The sequence below is a fragment of the Ovis aries genome, chromosome 14, assembly GCF_016772045.2.
Source record: "Ovis aries strain OAR_USU_Benz2616 breed Rambouillet chromosome 14, ARS-UI_Ramb_v3.0, whole genome shotgun sequence".
Classification (NCBI taxonomy): Eukaryota; Metazoa; Chordata; class Mammalia; order Artiodactyla; family Bovidae; genus Ovis; species Ovis aries.
This window is the reverse complement of record NC_056067.1, coordinates 54,272,539-54,279,463: the sequence shown is the minus strand read 5'-3', so window position 1 is coordinate 54,279,463 and position 6,925 is coordinate 54,272,539. Positions and strand designations below refer to the sequence as shown.

General features: G+C 46.8%; 1 protein-coding gene across 1 annotated transcript in view; it reads left to right on the top strand.

Annotated features, from left to right (window-relative positions):
• The first annotated feature begins 521 nt into the window (after positions 1-521).
• ZNF541 (zinc finger protein 541) overlaps positions 522-6,925 on the top strand; it is a 26,615-nt gene continuing 20,211 nt past the window's right edge. Inside the window, exon 1 of the mRNA XM_060398149.1 lies at positions 522-1,270. The gene's annotated coding sequence lies outside the window, so the exon portion shown is untranslated. The remainder of the gene's footprint in view (positions 1,271-6,925) is intronic.

Here is a 6,925-nt window from a genome sequence, read left to right as displayed (position 1 = left end):
GCGTGCGCGCCCGGCTTGCGGGCGGCGCGGGGGCAGACAGGGGGCCGCTGGGATGCCCGAGAGGCGCGAGGCCCGGCGCGCGAGCCCCCGGGGGCGGGTAAAACCCGGTTGCTGCTGCCCCTGCCCCCTCCCCTTCCTTCCTACCCCGCCCTTTCCCGCCCCTTCCTCATTCATCAACCCCTCCCCCTTTTAAACTCTAATTCGTTTTTATGTTTCTTTTTTAGGGGGGCCCAGCTCCCTTTCGAGAGGCGCAGCAGGCGCGGCGAGCGCCCCCTACCCCGCGTCACGCACGCACCTTCTGCACCCCAACAGCTCCGGGCCCCGCTGCATCCCCGCAGCCCCTTCCCCCTTGGAGAAGACTCTCCTCAGAGGCCCCTGGCTCGCTGCACCCCCTTTTCTTTCCTACCCCGCCCCCCAGGCCCCAACTGCCCCCTCGCAGCTCCCCAGCTCGCGCCGCGGGCCCTACCCGACCTCCGCACTTTCTGCATCTCGGCCTTGCATTTGCCCTCCGCTTTTCCAGGCCCTGGTGCTAAAAATCCGCTTTCCTCCCCAAAATCCCCACTTTAGAGGACCCAGATTTGTTTCTATTTAGGATCTTCCAGCAAAACCAAGAAGCCCGCCTAGACGCCTTGAATTCGCCCCTCCCCCTCCTCTTAGGAACTTCCTCTAGCAAAAAAAAATTTTTTTTTTCTCCATTGAGGATCACTTTCCAGCAAAAATTCTTTCTTCCCACCATGAGTCCCCCTGTTTGGAATATCTTTCCACTGATAAACCAACTCAGTCCTTCCGTTTTCTCTCTTGTCTAATATTTTTCTTCCCAACTCTTCCCCAGCCATCCCAACACAAACCCCTTTTCATCACCTGTTCCACCTCAGTTAGGCTTCTCCCAGCAAAGCTCTCCAGGTTCCTTTCCCAGGGGAGGAAAATAAGGAAAGAAAGAAAAAATAACTCCTTGAACATCAAAATCCGTTGTCTTACCTAGATCTCCCCAGTTTAGTATTGCTTTCTTCTTTTTTCCAAAAATTACCAGTTGCCCCCAGTTTCACACCTGTGCCCTTGCTTCTTTGGGGACCCAGCTTCTGACAGCCCCTTCCTTTCCACAACCTGCTTTCAGGGCAGAAGAAGTTGAATAAGGGTCCTGAATTTACTATCCAGCGTTCCAGGAAGAAATAGCCAATGATCTGACTGTCACCGGAACCCCTTTCTCTGTGGGGCCTAAACTGGGCCCCCTGTTCCCTGGGGATTGATTCACTCACTCCTTCTTCTCCTGGTGAGTTTCGTTCCTTTGCACTTGTTGGAGAATGTCTCCGTTTTCAGATGGACTCCTTTTTCTCAGAAGGGTTTCTGATCGGTCCAAGGGTCTCTGTATCACTGGTGAAATCATTAAGGAAGTTGCTGCTTTAGGAGATCAGATAAGGAAAGGGATCAGTTACTGTACATTTTGACTGATCTGGAGGATTGCAGACATTTATTAGATTGATGTAGGTTTCATTATTTACTGCAAAGGAATCTTTTTCTTCTTTAGCTCAGCAATGTAGATGCCTACCAGGGATGGGCAGGTAAAGGTCCAGAGTGTGGTGAAATAAAGATTGTGTTCCCCGTCTAGTGATGCCAGCCGGTGGAAATGGCCAAGTAGAAATGTCACAACAGTGTTGCCAGAAGTTTTTGTTTTTGAGAAGAAACCATAACGCTGTCTTTATGTGAAATCTTTTGATCGATAAATGTTGAGAACCAATTTAACAAGTTTTTAAATTCAGTGTGGGGCCCTTGCGAAACGTGTTTGCTGGCCACCAGTTTGGAATTTGGGGTTTAGGTTAGATACACAGATATATATCTGTTTGGGCCATGCATATGTGCTGGACTTTTTCCCTTCAGAGCAGCAGTTCTCAAAATTTTTTGTCTTCAGAGCCCTTTAGACTTAAAAATTATTGAAGACCCCACCCAGGGTGTTTTTGTACATGTGCACTGTGGTTGGTTTATTGCTAAATTGTGTCTAGCATTTTGTGACCCTATGGACTGCAGCACACCGGGCTTTTGTGTCCTACACTATCTCCCGGAGTTTGCTCAAATGCATGTCCATTGAGTCATTGATGCCATCCAACCATCTCATCTCTGCCACCCCTTTCTTTGCCTTCAATTTTTCCAGCATCACAGTCTTTTCCAATGAGTCGGCTCTTTGCGGCAGGTGGCTGAAGAATTTATATCTGCTGATATTTGCTGTATTAGGAGTTTAATAAATTTTTAAAATATGAATTCATTTAAAAATAGCAATAGTAAACCCAGTATATGTTAACCTAATTGGCACTTTTATTTCAAAAAACAACATTTAGTGAGAAAAGTGGCATTGTTTTCCATTTTTAGAGTCATCTGGTGTCTTATATCTGCTTCTGCATGCAGCCTCTTGAGATAAATCCTCTAAAGTTTCACTGAGTGTAAGAAAAGCAGATAACATGTAAATATTATTATGAAAATAGTTTTGACCTCACAGACTCCCTGAAAGACGCTTGAGGACCCCAAGGGTCCTCTCATTGTCCTCACTGTGAAAATGTTCTAGATTTTAATGATTATCTGGATTTTCTGCTAGGATCAGCTTGTGGAGTGAGAAACTTTGACATCTCTTTTCTTCATTTAGTTAATTCTGTGTGAGAATTCACTCTGGCAAGTGCAGTCATAGCCTTCTGATTCCTCAGTGTCTTTCTCTTTTCCAACAAGTGATCAGTGGAAATGAGTTAACTTTATAGTTAAAATTATATTGGTTACATGGCTAGAGGAAGATTTTTCCTTGATTGTTCACCTTAAGAATGTAAGTGCAAAATATAGGGCAGGAGTCCCAGCATTGAGTGTGGAATCACAGCACAGTGGAATGGTGAAGTGGGCTTTGAAGGGCTTTGGAGTCAGACATCCCGGGGTTGAATCCTAACTTTGATTTGGTACAAGTTACTTAACTTCTCCGCACTTTTATTTACCTCATCCATAAAATAGGGCTAATAATATAGTTTATGCCTCTAGGGTAGCTGTGGGAATTAAGTGATATATACGTGATTGCAGTAGAGCCTGGAACATGATAAATCTTCAGTAAATGTGTGCTACTGTTATTATTATTATAACGCAGATGATTATGGGGGCCAGGCAGGAAGATAAGTGAGGACCACGGGAACTGGAGGCCATCACCCAGTCCAGAGATGGCCATTGCCCCTCGTGTGTGCACGCACAGTCATTCAGTCGTGTCCAACTCTTGCCACCCCATGGACTGTAGCCTGCCAGGCTCCTCTGTGCATGGGATTCTCCAGGCAAGAATAGTGGAGTGGGTTGCCATTTCCTAGTCCAGGGGATCTTCCTGACCCAGGGATCTTCCTGACCCAGGGATCTAACCCATGTCTCTTGTGTCTCCTGCATGGGCAGGTGGATTCTTTACCACTGAGTCACCTGGGAAGCCTCTTGTCCCTCACTCTATCCTATTGTTAACTAGCAGGAAATATCAAATCTAACCATCTTTAAGAGAAGCCAGAAATTCACATATCTAGTTGAGATATTCCAGATGAAACGTAAAAAAAAAATGTTGCTAATCTAATTTTTAAAAACATTGTGTAGGTCGAATAGAATAGGCCTAGAGTTTACAGCAGTGTTTGGTGTGGAAAAATAAAAAAGAATTGGTATAGGTAGGGTAAAAGCTGGAAGTTTCTCCTGTCTTCCAGCTCCCAACAACCTGATGTTACCCAGACATGCTCACTCTCTCCCTGGTGACCCTGATGCAGAGAGAGAAAGAGGAAGTGCCGCTTGGGTGGGGCAGGGGGAGAGAGGGAAAGCCGACACACTAGCAGGTTAGGACTTTTCAAAGGAGGCAAGAGGTGGCACAATGGAATCCTGTCACTCATCAAGGAAAGGGATGCTGAGAGCTCCTTTGATCAGCGTTCTGTGCCTGGCAAGATGCTGTGAGAAGTAATGATACGTGAGGCAGAGTTGGAAGTCATGCTGGAGAAACTGAGATAGAATTAAACTCTAAGGTCTTTTGAGTTAAATGTTAACTGGATTGTCAGACAATTGCTTATCAGAGTTCTGACGAGGGAGAAGTAATCTCTGACTGACTTATGTTGGGAGTATTCTTCAAAGTGGAGGGGCCGTTTCGGTCTGATTTTGAAGGGTTTCATTTGGTAAAGCCGAGTGGAGAGAAAGTGGTCAAGGGAAACTGCACAAGTCAACCATTATAAACTCAAGTGTCTTGGGACACCTGACTGGTCCACTGCCTGGTGGTCCAGTGGCTAAGACTCTGTGTTCCCAGTGCAGGGGGCCCAGGTTCAGCCCCTGGTCAGGGAACTAGATTCCACATGCCGTAACTAGGAGTTCAAAAGATCCTGCCTGCTGCAACTAAGACTCAGCACAGCCAAACATAAATATTTTTTAAAATGCAGATGTCTTGCCAGGCCCTCTTTAGAGGAACCTGGCAGGCAGGTAAATGAGTGGGGTGGGAGGCTGTGAGCGACCAGGGAGTGGAGGGGACTGGCAGACTGGTGAGTGTACTGTGTCTAAAGGCAGCTGTGAGGACTTCCCTGGTGGTGCAGTGGTTAAGACCACACTCCCCCTGCAGGGAGTGTGGGTTCGACCCCTGGTCGGGGAAACTAAAATCTCATATGCTGCACGGCACAGCGAAAAAAAAATAGAAAATAAATAGATAAAGAAATGCAGCTCCAGCCAGTTGTTGCTTTGTAGACTCAGCGTTGACAGAGCATCAGGTATTTTCCCCCAGGTTTTTAGGTAGAAGTTGGAAACATTCTCTTAATGCAGTGTCCCGTGTGACAGCCACTAGCCACTTGCTGCTGCTGCTGCTAAGTCGCTTCAGTCGTGTCCGACTCTGTGTGACCCCATAGATGGCAGCCCACCAGGTTCCCCCGTCCCTGGGATTCTCTAGGCAAGAACACTGGAGTGGGTTGCCATTTCCTTCTCCAATGCATGAAAGTGAAAAGTGAAAGTGAAGTCGCTCAGTCGTGTCCAACTCTTCGTGACCCCATGGACTGCAGCCCACCAGGCTCCTCTGTCCATGGGATTTTCCAGGCAAGAGTACTGGAGTGGGGTGCCATTGCCTTCTCCAGTCACTTGCAGCTAACTTAATTAAAATTAGGTAAATCTGTCAGTTGCACCAGCTACATTTCTAGCTGCTTGTGAGCTACATGTACCCAGGGCTTGTCACTGGACAGTGCAGATTTAGAACGTCGCTACCAGCGCAGACAGTTCTTTCAGACCATGATTATCTGCCCCAAAGAGAAACCTAGGTGACGCAGAGGTAAAGAACCCGCCTGTCAATGCAGGAGACGCAAGTGACACAGGTTCGATCCCTGGGTCAGGAAGATCCCCTGGAGAAGGCAATGGCACCCCACTCCAGTATTCTTGCCTGGAGAATCCCATGCACAGAGGAGCCTGGTCAGGCTACAGTCCACGGGGTCGCGGAGTCAGACAGGACTGAGCACCAGCACATTTCACGTTTCATTTCCACTCTGTCTGAAAGAACGCCGACAGATTTTTCAACCTGATAACTAATTGGAAAATAATGAAATTGACTGTGGACTAAATAAAACATCTTTGTAGACAAGTAGATATTCAGATTGTTCCCTGCCTCCCTGCCAAACAGAGCTGCTGTGGATTTTATTTACCTAGTTAGCTGTGGGTTTATGGCTGCTGTCTGCAGTCTGATAGTGGGTTACTTTCCCCAGAGGTGGTCGTATTTCACAGGAGACTCCCTTTGTCTTTTTACCCCCACCAGTCGTGGAATGATGGGTCTTTTTAAAAGGCAAAACTTAAAATTGCCTTGGATCCCCAGTGTTGTTTTAAATTGTTGTTGTTGTTGTTTTTTTTTAACTAATGAGCAAAGCTTAAGTGATGATAAAGTGTACAAGTTCCTGACGCTTGCAGCTCTTAATGCCCCTGTAGAGCCAAAGTCAGCTTGCAAATTAAATACAAACAAAGCAACCAAACTAGGGTAACTCATATTACAAATGTTAATTTAATGAGAGGGATGCTATTTTGCCAAAACTTAACTGCTTCCTTGAGACAAAGACTTTTGCAGACTACCACACTGGGCCCTTTGGGGTTTAGCACACCCTGTGGTGTCTCAGATCCCCTATCCCTTTTCTCAGTTTCAACAGCAGCAAAACCTCCACTTGTACCATGATGTCTGTTGGCTTTAGTTGAGCCCACAAGCGTTATCATGAGCCAAATCCACCTCTGTCCTCTTCTCATTAGCCTGCAGCAATTAAAGTTGTCCCATTGGGCATTGCTGGTGTTGGTGCAATTATAAACCTACCCTGGGGCATTGAAACCAAATGGTAGTAGTACAGGTGATGAGGGGCTTCCGCAGTGGCACAGTGATAAAGAAGCCGTCTGTCAGTGCAGGAGATGCAGGTTCCATCCCTGGGTTGGGAAGATCCCCTGGAGGAGGAAATGGCAACCCACTCCAGTATTCTTGCCTGGAAAATCCCATGGACAGAGGAGCCTGGCAGGCTTCAGTCCATGGGGTTGCAAAGAGTTGGACATGACTGAGCACACTCTTACACACACCCTAGGTGATAAAGTAGTAATCCAGTAATCCATGTATAAAGATACTCTTCTTTTAGGTTGTTCTCAAAACGAAAGCACAAAATATCAGAACTCTTGGAAAGAGTAGTTGGACGTTTGGGAATGTCTCCAAGGGACAAGACACACTGCCCTACAGGGCCTAGGAGGGAGCTCTCTGCCTAGCAGGTGCTGAAACTTGTTGAATTGAATTATCTGTTGACAGAACAAGAGCAAGTTCAATATTGGTTGAGTGGGGGTTTGCTTTACTCTCTGGAAAAGGATGTAGATATCAAAGCATGGCCTTTGGACTTCTGGCATGCCTGCCCAAGGTTGCAGCCAGACCAGTTTGTTGCATGGAGTGTACCAGTATGTTGGAAGG